Source organism: Pan troglodytes, chromosome 6 (genome assembly GCF_028858775.2).
Source record: "Pan troglodytes isolate AG18354 chromosome 6, NHGRI_mPanTro3-v2.0_pri, whole genome shotgun sequence".
Classification (NCBI taxonomy): Eukaryota; Metazoa; Chordata; class Mammalia; order Primates; family Hominidae; genus Pan; species Pan troglodytes.
In genome coordinates this window covers 125,821,819-125,836,881 of record NC_072404.2, presented here as the reverse complement: position 1 = coordinate 125,836,881, position 15,063 = coordinate 125,821,819, and the positions used below count along the sequence as shown (strand labels likewise).

The 15,063-nt window shown below is 34.3% G+C and overlaps 1 protein-coding gene across 1 annotated transcript in view; it reads left to right on the top strand.

Annotated features, from left to right (window-relative positions):
• IMMP2L (inner mitochondrial membrane peptidase subunit 2) overlaps positions 1 to 15,063 on the top strand; it is a 1,183,069-nt gene that overhangs the window by 1,110,604 nt on the left and 57,402 nt on the right. The window contains exon 9 of the transcript XR_008536521.2: positions 67 to 162. The gene's annotated coding sequence lies outside the window, so the exon portion shown is untranslated. The remainder of the gene's footprint in view (positions 1 to 66; positions 163 to 15,063) is intronic.

Here is a 15,063-nt window from a genome sequence, read left to right as displayed (position 1 = left end):
AGTGGAAAGGGAGTCACATTTTTAGCTTTTCAGAGATGTTCACGTATTTCCATTTGTCTTTGTCAGGGATTCCTGTGAGCATTCCTCTTCAAGATGGAAGAAAAAGGGAACATTTCACAGCCCCTATGGTGCAACGTCTGCCTGTAGCCAACAATACAATCTGTGAGTCTTTTCTTGGTACCCAAATTGTTCTGTGGAAGACTTTTTCAAATTTTCAAGAAATAATATTAGCAAAGGACTTTCCCGTTTTGGCTGAAGTAATGCAATAGTTTCCTACTTGATCTCCCTTATCTCACTTTTTCCCCCTCTGACCCACCCTTCTACTAGATAAGTCTCTCTAAAACTTTTAAAACCTTCATCAGATCCTTAATAATTTTCATTAGCTGTGGGCTAAGCCATTTCAACTTCATACTGTTACATATAGGTTTTGAAAAGCCCATGAGCACAATATGTGTATTCATGACAGATGCAGTGCTGTACCAGGAAGTACATAAAGCCACAGGAGAAGCATGGTGCATCTTCTTGGACTGTCATTTTTATTCAATAACAAAAATCTAAAAATCATTTTTACATTAATACACATTCCGTTTTTTATAATGACTTTTTTAAAATTTTTTTTTTCTTTTTTTACTTTTTGAGACAGTCTTGCCCTGTCACCCAGGCTGAAATGCAGTGGTGCCATCTCGTCTCACTCGGCTCACTGCAACCTCTGCCTCCCAGGTTCAAGCGATTCTTGTGCCTCAGTCACCCAAGTAGCTAGAATTACAGTCATGCGTCACCATGCCCAGCTAATTTTTTTATTTTTAGTAGAGACATGTTTCACCATGTTGCCAAGGCTGGTCTGGAATTCCTCGCCTCAAGTGATCCGCCCACCTCAGCCTCCCGAATTGCTGGGATTACAGACGTGAGCCACTGTGCTCAGCCCACAATTACTTTTAAAATAAATCGAGAGCCTTTTATACTTGTGTAAGACTTCTTTGAGCTCTGTTTTACTTCTGTAAAAATGTGTGAGAAGAATGACACTGTACAAACTCTCCATTCTGGCTAGCCGTGCTGACTTCGGCATTATGTCCCGTTAAGGCTCTCTAGGCTCTGGTTCTCTTGGTAGCCTCCACTCACCAGTGTAAGTCCTTGATCTCTTCTTTATCAGGGGGATTTACCATACCTATACTGCCCAAGAGTAAGTGATTTGATCTAGAAAGCTTGCAGCTTCCTTAAACTCTTCTAGGTAGCCAGATTCACTTAACTTTCTCAATGAGCTTGATTTGGCCCTCTTGGAAAAGCTACCGAACTGACAGCTGCCATTGCAGGGGTGCGAATGATGCCTCCTAATTATTAAGATTCCTCCTCTGGATCATGGCTGGAGAGAATTCCTAAACAAAGTATACCAAGGTGTATGTTTAAAAAATAAGTTTAAATATGTGTAAAAGAGAAGTAAGGTAAATTCCCAAACGAAGGACGAAGAGATAAGTACATCTGTAGAAAACATAAACATGCTGCCAGATATTTCTTCAAGGATTGATTAAAGAGCAAAAAACTTTTCTGAGAAAGTCACTCGCCATGCCATCTAGCTTATAACCAGGAGACAAAACTAGAGAAATATTGGTTAAAGAAAGATACGTTAAAACAGTGAGTCCTTTACCTAGGAGGAGAGTGCTGTGCTGTGGGGGTTATTAAGAGGCTTAAAAAATTCAACTTTATGAAAGTAAATCTGATCTACAACAAATATATCACGTTAAATATACAATTTGATGAGTTTTCCTAAATATATACACCCAAATAATCTCTCCCACAATCAATATGTATAATATTTCCATTATCCTCCAAATTTCCTCATCTGTTTTTGTAGTAAATCTCACTCTACTACAGATCCTGGGCAACTGTTGATTTGCTTTCTGACAATATAGGTTTTTTTTTTTCTCTTCAAAAATCTCATTTAAATGGAATCATGCAGTGTCTGTTTTTTTGTGTCTGTCTTTTTTGCTTAGCGTAATGTTTTTCAGCTTCATCAATGTTGTTGCCTACGTTAGTATTTATTCCATTCTATTGCTGAGCAGTAGTCTTTTGAATAGATATACCACAATATATTTAATAATTTACCTAGTGATAGATATTTGTGTTGTTTCCAGTTTGGAGCAATTATAAATAAAGTTTCCATAAATATTCATATACAAGTGTTTTGTGAACATATGCTTTCATTTATCTGTGTAAATATACTGGAATAGCAATATTGTATGTCATGTGTACGGTTAACTTTATAAAAAATTGTCGAAATATTTGCCAAAAATGATGTGCGAGTTTACACATCAACCAGCAATACGTGAAAGTTATAGTTGTTCCACATTCTTTGTAACATTTGATAGATATCATTAATCTTTAAAATTTTAGCATTTCGCCATGTTAATAGTATCTTTGGGTGGTTTTAATTTGCATGTCCTTGATGACGAATCATGTTGGGTACCATTTCATGATCTTATTACCCATTCAAGTATTTGCATGTGATATGATAATCTGTTCAAATCTTTTCTCTATTTTTGAATTGGATTGACTTACTTTTGAGCTGTGAGAGTTTTTAGAATATTCTGTATACAAGTCCATTATCAGATATATGTATTGTGAATATTTTTTCACTTCCTTACTGTTGTATTTTGAGGAATGGAGGTTTTAACTTTGATTAATCCCAATTTATCATTTTTTCATTGTACTTTATGAGTTCTAATAATTGTTTGCCTACCTTATGCCTATATGTTCTTCCAAAGTCTTTATAGCTTTACAATTTTAGGTGTGTGATTTATTTTGAATTAATGCTTAGAATGGCTCATTCCAGAATCATTTGTTGATAAGACTAGACTTTTCCCATTGAATTACCTTGGAACTGTTGTTGAATGGGATGCTATTTAGGTATATTTCTGAACTTTGTTTTGTTCCAACGATGAATATAAAAATCCTTATGCCATTGCCATATTTTCTTGATAAGTCTTGCAATCAGGTGGTACAAATCCTCTTTAGTTTTTAAAGCAGGTAGCATAAATGTATTCTTCTTTTCCAAAATGTTTTGACTATTCTACGTCATTTTGATTTCCTTATAAATTATGAAGCCAGCTTGTCAATTCCTTTAAAACTGTTTGTGTTTTATCTAGAATTGACATCTTAACAATGTTGAGTCTTAACAATACTGATCCAATACTTTGATATGTCTTTTCATTTATTTAGTTCTCATTTAGTACATCTCAGCAATGTTTTATGGTTTTCAGTGTAGAGGTCTTGGGCATTTAAAAATTATCTGTAAATATTTTCATGTTTCTGAATGCTATAGGAAATAATAAAAATTTTATTTTCCGTCATATAGAGTTACAATTGCTTCTTGGATTTGTTTACTAAAACCTTGGTAAATTCGTTTAGTTTTAGTACCTGTTTTATAGTTTTCTTTCCACATAAACAACCCTGTTTTCTGAGATTAATGACAGTTTTTTCTTCCCTTTGCATTTCATATGCTTTTATTTTTTTTCTCTTCTTGCTTAATTGTATTTACTAGAACCACCAGTAGAATGTGGAATAAAAGTGGTGAGAACAAACTTAAATTGCCTTGTTCTCAATCTTAGGGGAAAATCATTCGGTCTTTCACTATTAAGTTTGCGATAACTGCAGGCTTTTCATAGATGCCCTGTGTCAAGTTGAGGGAGTTTTATTTCATTCTTAGTTTGCTATTAATACCAAATTTATATAAATGGGTGTTAAGTACAGAGAAATACAGTTATGAAGATCATCATATTTTCCCATTTTATTTTGTTAATATGGGGAAAACATTAATTTTTAATTGTTAAGACATCTTTCAATTCTTGAAACAAATGCCACTTTGTCATGATATAGTATGTTTTTTATATATTGTGCAGTCGATTTGATGTTTTTAAAAGGACACTGACTGGTTTGTAATTTTCTTTTTTGTAATGTTCTTGTCTGGTTTTGGTGTTAGAGTAATTCTAACATCATGAAAGTATTTGGGAAGTGTTCCATTCTCCTCTGTTCTCTGAAATAATTTGTATAGGATTGTTATTATATTTTTCTTCAAATTTTTGATAGACTACATGTGAAACTGTGAATCTGAAGTGTCTTTATGGGAAAGATTTTAACAATTCTTTCAACTTTTTAATATGTATGTGGCTATTCACATCTTTGATACTTTCATGTTTCAATTTTGGTAATTATATCTTTCAAGGAATTTATTTATTATGCTAACCTGGCATAAAGTTGTTCAAAATGTTCCCCTAATATTTAATGTCTCTAAAATCCACAGTGATATGCCACCTTTTATTACTGCTATGGGTCATTTGTGCTTTCCTTATTTCTTCTTGATTTATCTAATTAGAAGTTTATCAGTTTTAATGATTTTTCTAAATAATAAACCATTAATTTTCCATTATTATTATTATTTTCTTAATTTTTATTTTCTTAATTTGCTCCTTTCTAAGCTTTTTAGGATTAAAGCTTAGATAATTGATTTTAGACCTTTTTTACTTTAAATGGAAATATTTAAAGGTTTCCCTTTAAGAACTGCTTTATTTATATCCTCTAACTATGAATTCTTCTTTGACCCCTGGGTCATTTAGAAGAAGGTTGTTAATTTTCAAAGTATTTGGCACTATTCCATGAAAATATAAACATTGATTTTTCACTTAATTATATCATACCTAGAGAACCTGTTCTGTGTGAGTTTAGTCTTTTTATTTATTGAAACTGCTTTTATGGTCCAGAAGATGATCGACCTATCTTGGTGAATGTTACATACGTATTTGAACTATTGTTGGGAAAAGATATTCTGTGAATGCCAGTTAGGTCACATTACTTAAAAGTGTCATTCAATTCTTCTTTGTATTTAATGATTTTTTAAAATTTAGTATTTCCAACAATTACTGAGAGAAAAAGTGTTTAAATTTCCATTCAGAAATGGTACAAATTATGTCCTCTTGCTAAACTGCCTACCCCTTTTATTGCTATGGAATTTCTCTTTTTATTCCTGGTAAATTTTTTTGTTCTAAAATGTTTCTTTTAGCTAGGAGCAGTGACTCATGCCTGTAATCCCAGCACTTTGGGAGGCCGAGGCAGGTGGATCATGTGAGGTCAGGAGTTCGAGACCAGCCTGGCCAATATGGTGATAACCTGTATCTACTAAAAATACAAAAATTAGCTAGGTGTGATGGTGCATGCCTGTAATGCCAGCTGTTTGGGAGGCTGAGCCACGAGAATCAACTGAACCTGGGAGACAGAAGTTGCAGTGAGCTGAGATCGCGCCACCACACTCCAGCCTGGGCAACAACGTGAGACTTCATTTCAAAAACAAAAAACAACTTTCTTTGTCTGACGTTAATATAACCACTCTTGATTTCTTATGATTAGTGTTTTTGTGGGAATACCCTTGTTCACCCTTTTACTTTTAATCTATGTATATCTTTGTATTTAAAAAGCATTTCTTGTAGACAGGCAAATATCTTGGTCTTGCTTTTGACCGAGTCTAATAATTTTTACCTTTTAATTGGTGCATTTGGTCTACTTATATTTAGTGTAAAATTTGATATAGCTGAGTTTAAGTGTACAATAATATTTATTTTCTATTTGTACCATTGCTTTTTGTTGTTGCTCCTTTGTCCCTGTTTTCCTGCCTTTTTTGAATTGAGTAGTTTTTGTATTTCATTTTATATTCATTATTGAATTATGTTACAGGCCTTTATTTCATTTTTAAAAATTAATTGTTTTTGGATTTACAATTAGCTTCTTCATCTTATTAGAAGCTATCTCAAAATAATACTTCACATATATTGTAAGAACCTTAAGAAAGTTTACTTCTAATTTCATCTTCCATCCTTTATGTAATTGTTGTCATACCTTTTATTTCTACATATATTATAGTCCTGTAATAGTTTACTATTTCTTCATTATTTATCTTTTAAATAAATTAAAACGTGAATAAAATGTCATTTATATTCACATACATAATTAACATTTCTAAAGCTCTTCATGCTTTATGCAGATCAAAATTTCCATTTGAAATCATTATTTTTTCTTTCCAAATAACTTTTTTGCATTCCTTGAAGTGCATATCTGCAGGTGACACATATTTCAGCTTTTATTTGTCTGAAAATGACTTTTTTCTTAATATTTCTTTTGCTGATTTTTAAATTCTATGATAACAATTTATTTTTGTGTGTTTTGATGGCACTTTGAAGATGTTCTATTTTCTTCTGGCTAGCATTATTTTTTAACAAGTCCCTAGTCATTCTTGTCTTTTTTCATGTGCATGGAATACGCCTTTATTTCTGTAATTGCTTTTAAGGTTTGCTCTTTTTTATTATGCCTTACTACCTTGATGTAGTTTACTTCATACTTCATTTTTTTCTTGCTTTTGAATGACTGAATTTCTTGGATATGCGGATTTATAGTTTTCTTAAAATATGGAAAGTCTCTGGATATTATTCCTTCACATATATTTTCCTGCTTATATCCCTTTCATCATTTCAAGTACACATATGTTAGACCATTTAAAATTGTCCCAAAAGTCACCATGGATTTGCTTATTTCCCCTTTAGCCATTTCCTCTCTGGGCTTCGGTTTGGATATTTTCTATTGCTATGTGGTCATATGTACTGATTTCTTTTTAGCCTTGTTGAATCTCCTATTAAGTTTGTTCAGTGAATTTTTCATTTCTATCTAGGGTATGCTTTCTTAATTTAGCTTCACTTCTACTGTACTCTGAAGAGGTTTCTCCATTCTGGCTGATTAATACCTGAGTGCCTTCCAGTCCAGTTTGATCTCTGGGAATTGTTCATTTTATAGCTCTCTATTGGCTCTTTGCTTGGCCTTTGAAATCCAATCCTATGTTTGACAGCTTAGTATTTAGAAACAGATTCTAGGACCTCCCCCCAAACCCCATGAAAGTTTCTGGAAGTCTCCATCTCTGTATCTTATTCCTTTTTGTACTTTGCCCGGCAAATTCTGGTGGCCTCAGCAAACCCAAACCTTGATCTCTGCCTAGTGAGTTCAGTGAGATCCCCAGGCTGCGCTCGGTTTCCCCACCATGTGCTGTGGGTTGTGATGTTCCTTCAGGCCAAAACCCAGGAAGATTGAAAAGCCTATCTCACGTATTTTCCTTCTGTCAGAGATAATAGCGTTCAATTCCCTAGAGCAGTTGTTTTATATATTTTTATACATCCTCTCTTCCCACCAGTGTTCTGGCTGTTACAGAGGGAGGGCAAGACCAACTTACTGATTTTAATGTGGCAGAAGCTTTGTGAGCAATTTTAATTGATCTTTTTTCTAAAATTGAATAATTTCCTAGTTAAAAATAATATGTGTGTATGTATGAAAGGACTTACAGTGGTAACGCATAAGACTTCTTTTAATGTCTGAAAGTGACATAAATGCTACGTAAAGGGAGAACTTATAAAATGTGTTTGGTAACAAACAGGAGAAGAAAACCATTTTATATTTGCATCTTTTCAAGTTGAGACTGTTTAGTAGACTGATCATTTAATTGAAAATGTTTTTTAGAAATTCCTTTTTTCTTTGCATTTGTAAAGGAAAACAATGGGAATGGAAATAAAAGTAGATTGGCCACTCACGTTTTTCAAATTTGGGGAAGATTGATATCCAGATTACTGATTTGTATTGGAGGCATCAACTTTTCTACATTCTGATTTGATTCCCTGATATGTTGGATGTACATTTTGTTTCAATATTTACATCACTTCTGCCATGTTTTGTAATGTCTGATTGGATATCTGATATCATTTTGATGCTCTTTTAACCTCTTTATACTTTGAATCTCACAGAGTTATTATTTCTAGGAATTGGTGGTGGGATCAATAAAACCATGGGAAATTTAGAATATTGCTTTTCTGTGGACTGTTCCTCCAAGGACAAGGAAATCAATCAAAATAAAAAAATTTCTTACCACATTTATCTATAAACAGAATGTGCTGAATTGGAATAAATCTTGGGTCAATTTAACTGAGACATTGTGATTCTGGCCTCTGAACTTTTGTCTATGAATTCTGTCTTTCTCTCACTCTTTGCAGATTTTAATTACTATCTAGGGTCCAGCTAAGCTTTCATTTCATCTTGTAAGACTTTCCTGACCACGTCAGCGCACGTTGATTCTCTCCTCCTAAATTCTTAAAGGATTTATGACTTGTATGGAATTGACCATATATTAACTTGTTACATATTCTGCATATTATTTTATGTAGTGTTTTTGTTCCATCTTCATGTGTGTGAAGGTAATTACTATCCATTTTTTTCTCATTCACTGAATAATTTATTAGGCATCTACTCTGTACCAAGCCCTGTGCTAAGAGATAATATATAATGACAAAGTAAATCGATATGGTCTCTGCCCTTATGCAGCTTAGAGTGGCAGAACTATGTTTCAAGCAGAATATCTGCAAATGTATAATAATATGATCAGTTATTTGATAGAAAGGAACTGGGTTTTATAAAAGAAGAATATTAAGCGACACCTGGTTAATTTGGGGTGGTTAGAGAAAGTCTCTTTATCAAAGGGATAGATGAGCTGAGATATGAAGTCTAGGAGATAGAAGAGTATTTAAAAATAGAAAGACCTATGTCCTCAAGAGTATAAGGCGAAGGTAAAGATGTATCAGAATAGAAGCTCTCAAACTTCACTGTTAATCAGAATCATTTGTGCATTTATTAAAAATGCAGATTTCTGGCCTTCAACCTCAGAGATTCTGAGTCAGATTTTCTGCATTTTTATAAGTAACCCAAGTGATTCTTTCTGATGTAAGCAGCTGTAGCTCCTGTTTGTGAAATACAGGTCTAAGCAATCAATGTTTTTTTTCTTTTCTTAAAAAAAAGTTATTGGAGTAATGAAGCTGAGCAACTACATACAGGAGGAACAAGCAGGAATATAGATGACTCAATTGAATAAAATGTGTAATGCTCTTTTAGACCTATAAGAATTTGTTGTACAATAGAATATGGATGAAGGCCTGAAATATTAAAATTTTAGCTATTAAACTCTAAATTACAAAAGTCTCAACTTGGTTTCTTAACATCAAGGAAAACGTAACATGAGTTACCTTTGAAGACATTTACTATGCCTCATAGAACTTCTCATCCTGCACAGTGTTTTGTAGAGTACTTGTCACAGAATTGATGATTTATAAATATTGAATGCATGAATGAATACATTAATGAATATTTTATGAATGCCTCTTATTTTGCTTTAATATTTCCCAGGACTCTTATCACCTTCTACCACACAGCTTGGAGGAGAGTGAGGGTCTTGATAGCTCTAGTGACTGGTATATTACCTCTTGAAATAATTTGAATAAAATAATGTCTGGAAGAGAGCAAAGATTAACCCAAAGAAAATTATCTTTAATCTATATTTTCATAGCATTTCATCAATATTTCTATTATGCACATACATAAAAGTAACCAAAATATAGTCTAATATATGTTATTTCTTTCTAACTGAACTGTCAGCTCCTCAAGGGCGGGAACTATGCCTTATTTGTCTTTAATAAGTGTAGAGTCATCCATGGTGCCTTTTTTAGTTAGTGATTAAAGAAATTTATGTTGAATTGAGTTTAATTACAATGTGATATTGTAAGTATTTTGGCACTTGGATTGGAACAATTTTTGAGATAAGAACCTTCGTAATAATTCTCAGTTCTTACAGTTGTACTATTTTTTCTCTTCCTATTTACAATGGAATAGAAAGGCACAGAAGTTGACTGCACAAGAAGTATTTATGAGAGAGGAGAGTGCTCCCCAATTCCGGAGTTAGGATTTGGGATAGGAACAGGGTTATATGACAGATGCTGGGGTGCCACATTGGAGTGACCTCAAAACTAAGTTAGCATCTCAGATAAACTTCAGCTGGAGATTTGCTAAGTTCTCAACAACTTGGTGCCAACAGAAGAGAATGAGCCAGTTTTAAATGACAATAATTAGTGGATTAAAGGTCTGAGGAAAACGCAGGAGTTGATAAAGAATGATTTTAGAATTGCGAGCTGGGTTGTCCAAGTTATAATATCAGGAATGATTTCAGAGTTGGGCCAACTGAATCCAGAGTTCTAATCTGGTGATAATGGCAATGGAAATATAGTTAGAGGTATATGGTGGTGTCCAATTTGTAACTCACGTAGGTGGCGTTTGACCAATGGAGATTGGCCCACATGTGAATATTGGAGATTGAATTACACCGGAAGGCATGAGTAACAGAATGCAGCTCAGGTGAAGATAGTTTTTTAGGAGAGAGTCCATAAACTCTGGTTTTTATCGGGACCTCAGGCTAGAGGAGGATTGGGGCACTAGAAAAATGGCCAAACTGAGAAACTGTAGAAATTTTAAATTATAGAAATTATACCAAATCAGTGTCCAGCAGAAAACTTCTGGTTAATCTTACTTTACCAATTTATTGATATGAGAGTCACCTTATATATGTGGATGGCTACAGAGTACATCTACACAATTCACTTAAAGTGCACTGGATTTGATCATTGTATAAGACTGGCCTTGCTTGTTTTGAAGCCAAGCAGTAGGCAGAAGCAATATTAACTTGCTTGGTTAAGAAATGCATTGCCTTGGCAACATTGGTATTATTTTACAGAAAAGCTGCTCTCTTTTGATACCACTAAATCTTGTTTATAAAGAGCATTTTCAGTTTCTCTTTAAGAACATCTTAAATGGGCAATTTTGAGTCAGTTGGTGCCTGGCTCTTCATCGGCTTCTTTTTAAATTTAATTTTCCTGTTTCCTTTCGTTGCTCCACTGAGCTCTTCCTTAATTATCAGATTACAGTGTTCAGCATGATTCCTGGAATTGTTCATTTCTGTCAACCAGAAAGAAAACAGACCATTGATATATGTAAGACTGTACCTTTGCATTTAATGATTCTCCAATTAGTGTCCCAGTCAATCTCAGGAACTGCATCTGAAATAATCAGTGAGCAAACTTTTCTTCTTTGCTGCTCTCTAATCACTCTTCCACTACTGGCTTAATTCATGAATTGTTAAGTAGGATTTTGCTGAATAGTCAATCTTATAGCCTTATGTAAATATCAGATCATTATGGTTAGCTTCCTTATTTGGTGAGAGTTTGTTCCACTTTATTTTTTTGTAGATTTCAGGGTGCACATGTCCTGCTGTTTGTCCCTGGGTCTGGCAAACTTAATTTCATTAATTAGATAAGTAGACATCAGGCTGCTGAGGAGGCTTGAAAGTGCTATGGCTAAAACCCAAAGCAGTATGTCAGGGCTGGGTCATAGATGTGCAGTCTGTATAGCCAAAAAGGACCTGTGATCAGAAGGGCCCTGAAATTGATTTAATGCTCATTGTTATTTTGACATTCTTAACAGTTTTATCTTTAAACTTGTGTTCTGTAAGATAAGTTTGATGGGACAGTGGAGTATATGTGTAGGCAGAGGAGATAAGCACAAAATATATGCTTACCTTTCTGGCTACTGTATTTGCATGCAGTGTTTCTGATGTCCCATGAGCACAGAATTCTGGTGGGCCCACAATGTGTGGATGTTAGGCGAGTACAAGGTAAGCATGTTGTATCTATGACTGTGCAAGCAGGTGAACTGATAGCCCTGAGATGCTAAGCTTTCTATTTAAGCCAGAATTTGCTTTAAATGTAAAAAGAAGGAAATGGTGCTCTAGGACACATGAATAAGCAAGGAACCCTATCATTTCCTTAGTTACTTGAGTTACTTCCCTGTATGAGACAACCACACGGCCTGAAAATGACACAGACGGAATGGGAAATAGGGCAGCCTATAGTTTCCCTATCACTCTGTCTCTACTCCTTAGTGAGCTAAAAGTAGAGTGTTGGTAGAATGTGCACATATCAAGAAGTGAAATAAAAATAGCTGAATTAATTTTGTGCAGTATTTCCACTGTTTTGCTAAGAACAACATGCCTGTGCATGTACTAGCTATGGTAATTTTGGTGGATTCTGCATATGAGTTTGAATGCTCATGTATTTGTATCTGAAATAGGGATTATGCAATATAAAGAGGAATGGTAAAATTTATGCTAATAATTGAAAACTTATTTTTTAAAAAAATTTGAATGACATTCAACAGCAAACAAAACACCATGACAAACCAAGAGAAAAGGAAGAAAAGAAAAAGCTTTATACTTTAGCATCATTAGTAGCACTTTTTTTCTACTTTTGAACAAGAAGACCCACAATTTCATTTTATTCTGGGCCCTGCAAATGTTGTAGCCTGCCCTGCAGAATGTTCTCAGGATCAATTCAATTTTCTCTTTAATTCATCATGGATTCCCTAAAAGTGTTTGCAGCCCTGGGAAGAGGCTGAGTGAGAAGATTCTCTGTGCGAACCCTCACAGTGCCAGGCCACGTCATATAGGCTGGCTTCTCCCATCCTTGGGGAGGATGGTCTTTGTAGAAAATCCCCTTCCACAGATGCAGGCTTCACAATAAGGTAGGCTTTGCTACGTGAGGAGCTACACAGGTCTTTTAAAATTTTCTCTCCTATGCCTTTTCTTCATCCACAATTAATGGAGGTCCCACGGTGTCTTGGTTTCCAGAAGCCTTTAGAGTAAAAAATAAAGGGGCTTTTTGCTAGTTTCAAATGATACATCAGTTCTAGGTTATCAGCAGCTAAAAATACATGGTTAGAGTGTTACAGTTACAGATAGTGACACAGCATAGCTTTTAGATGTCAAGGCATTGAGCCTACAGTAGCATCATTGTGTGTGTGGTGAGGGGTGGAGAGAGAGAGACGATTTTAGTAGTGGCAGGAGATTGTGGGTGGTATATCTTTTTCTTCCTCCCCATTTCTCTACAACAAGACTACCCCAAATTATGAGAAACTTCTGAAGATGATTTTCTTCATTGAAAGCCATAAATCTAATTTTTAAAAATGTTGATTTCTTCTAATTATTAAAATGTATAGGCTACTTGGAAAACACAGGAAAAAGTATGAAGATGAAAGAAAAAAATGCCTTTATAATTATCTTTTTACCATTCCCTCATATTTCATATACATATAAAATATGTATATTTGTGTGGGTATATATAATATATATATTATATATGTGTATTTGTGTGGGTGTGTATATATTATACATAATATACATATACATAATATATACACACTCACATAAACATACATATATAATAAATGTATCTCCTGTTTTCATATATATAGTCTCTTTTCACATATATATTTCCTGCATGTGTTGATACACTGGAATATATACAAATATACATTTCCTATATATTTTTTCTCCCACAAAAAGTGGATTTATATTTTTTATATAGTTTTATCACCTGCCTTTTTCCTTATTGTGTGAGATTGTCACCAACTTGTCTCTAAAAACATTATTTTATAGGTAGCATCAGAATAGCACTTGTATGGAAATGCTATAATTTACAGATCAGTCTCTTATAGTTGTACATGTGGGTAATTTACAAATTAGTCTTCTACAGTTGTATATGTATCTTGTCTGCAACTACTTATAAAAATATTTAGAAAATGTTATGGAAACTAGTGACTTCTGTAATATTTATTGGATTACATCATGACCAATCTGGTATTTTCTGCAGTTTTAAGATTTAGATTATAGTTCAGTCAATTCAATCAATTGTGTGGTGACTGAGAATTTAAAATGACTAAAAATAGAATAGATCAAACCGTCAATTTGATTTCCCTGAATAGAAACAGCTTCAATCATCACAAGATTAATCAGTAAGGTGTTAACATAAACCAATAAAGCAGAGAGACTTTGGATTAAGAACTTTATATCATTTAAAGATTCAGTCCATTATCCTTTCCATGCAAGTGCCCTCAGGCTTTCAAATTAATTGCGTGTGGTTTAAGAAGATTTAAGATGAGGGTGATATACTCAGCAGAGAGTGAACTTGACCATTGCTATCTCACTTTAATTAATCTCTTTATTCTCTATCTTTCAGTTCACTCAACACCTGAATAAAAAAAAAAAAGTAAGATCAAGTTCTTTTGAGTTGAGGAAACAATTGAGTTACAAAGTAATCTGATACAGGGAGGATCAAGGACTGTAAAACTTAGAATTCCTAACAAGTGGACCTGAATTGAAAGTTCTTTTACACCTGGTTTTTCATGCTTCAGTGGCTGGCTTTTCTTCCAGGTTCCCTGGATGGTGCCCTTAACCCCTTGGGGTTTGTGAACATAAAGCTTTCTCCCTTTGACTTACAGCCTAGGCTAGCATTCTAAAAATGATCAGGTTCAAAAAGCTACTTCTTTTTTAAACTCTATAAGAATTTAAGGCTACTTTAGAAACCAAAATCCTCTCGGGCTGACTGAAAAGGGTTCTTTTTCCTTAGCAACCCTTACGTTGTATATTGGAAACTTGGTTAGTTTATGAATGCCCACACAGTTTTGTGTGGGTATTCATTCATTTGTGCTAAGAATATTTATTGACTACTTATATGTGCCTTGCCCTGTGCTAGGGGAATAAAAACAACAGTCTCTTTCCTTTGGGAGCTCACCTTGTAGGGAGAAACAGACATTAATCGTATGATCAAAGTAAAATTACAGTGTGAAGTATGCCTGAAAGAGAGGTGGTTGGTGCTATAAAGGTGTATAATAGAGGGGTAATAGTTACTGAGTGAAATTGGAAAATCAGTAGAGATGTGTCAAGGGAAGAAGCAAGGGAAGAAAGAGCATTTCCAGAAAGAGAATTGCACTGGCAAAGGCTGTGAAGGGAAGCAGTGTAGCTAGTAAGAGTGTGTGACCCTGTCAGATTCACATTTGTACAAGACTGCACTGGCTGCAATGAGCAAAGCGGAGGGGCTTCTAGCTTCCAAAACTGCAAGCTTCTTTGAGTTGGTACAGTCCCTGCTATAAAGAAACCCCAGAGGTGGCACAAAGTGATCATATAAAAATGCTGTTAAGTCCATCCATTAATATGCTGTATTATTTACAGCTCATTTTACTTAAAGTATGAAAACAATTAAAAAAGACAATTGTAACATTAAAGATCCTATGAGACAGACCGCATTTGACAGAGACATAACTTAGGAAGTCTGGTAA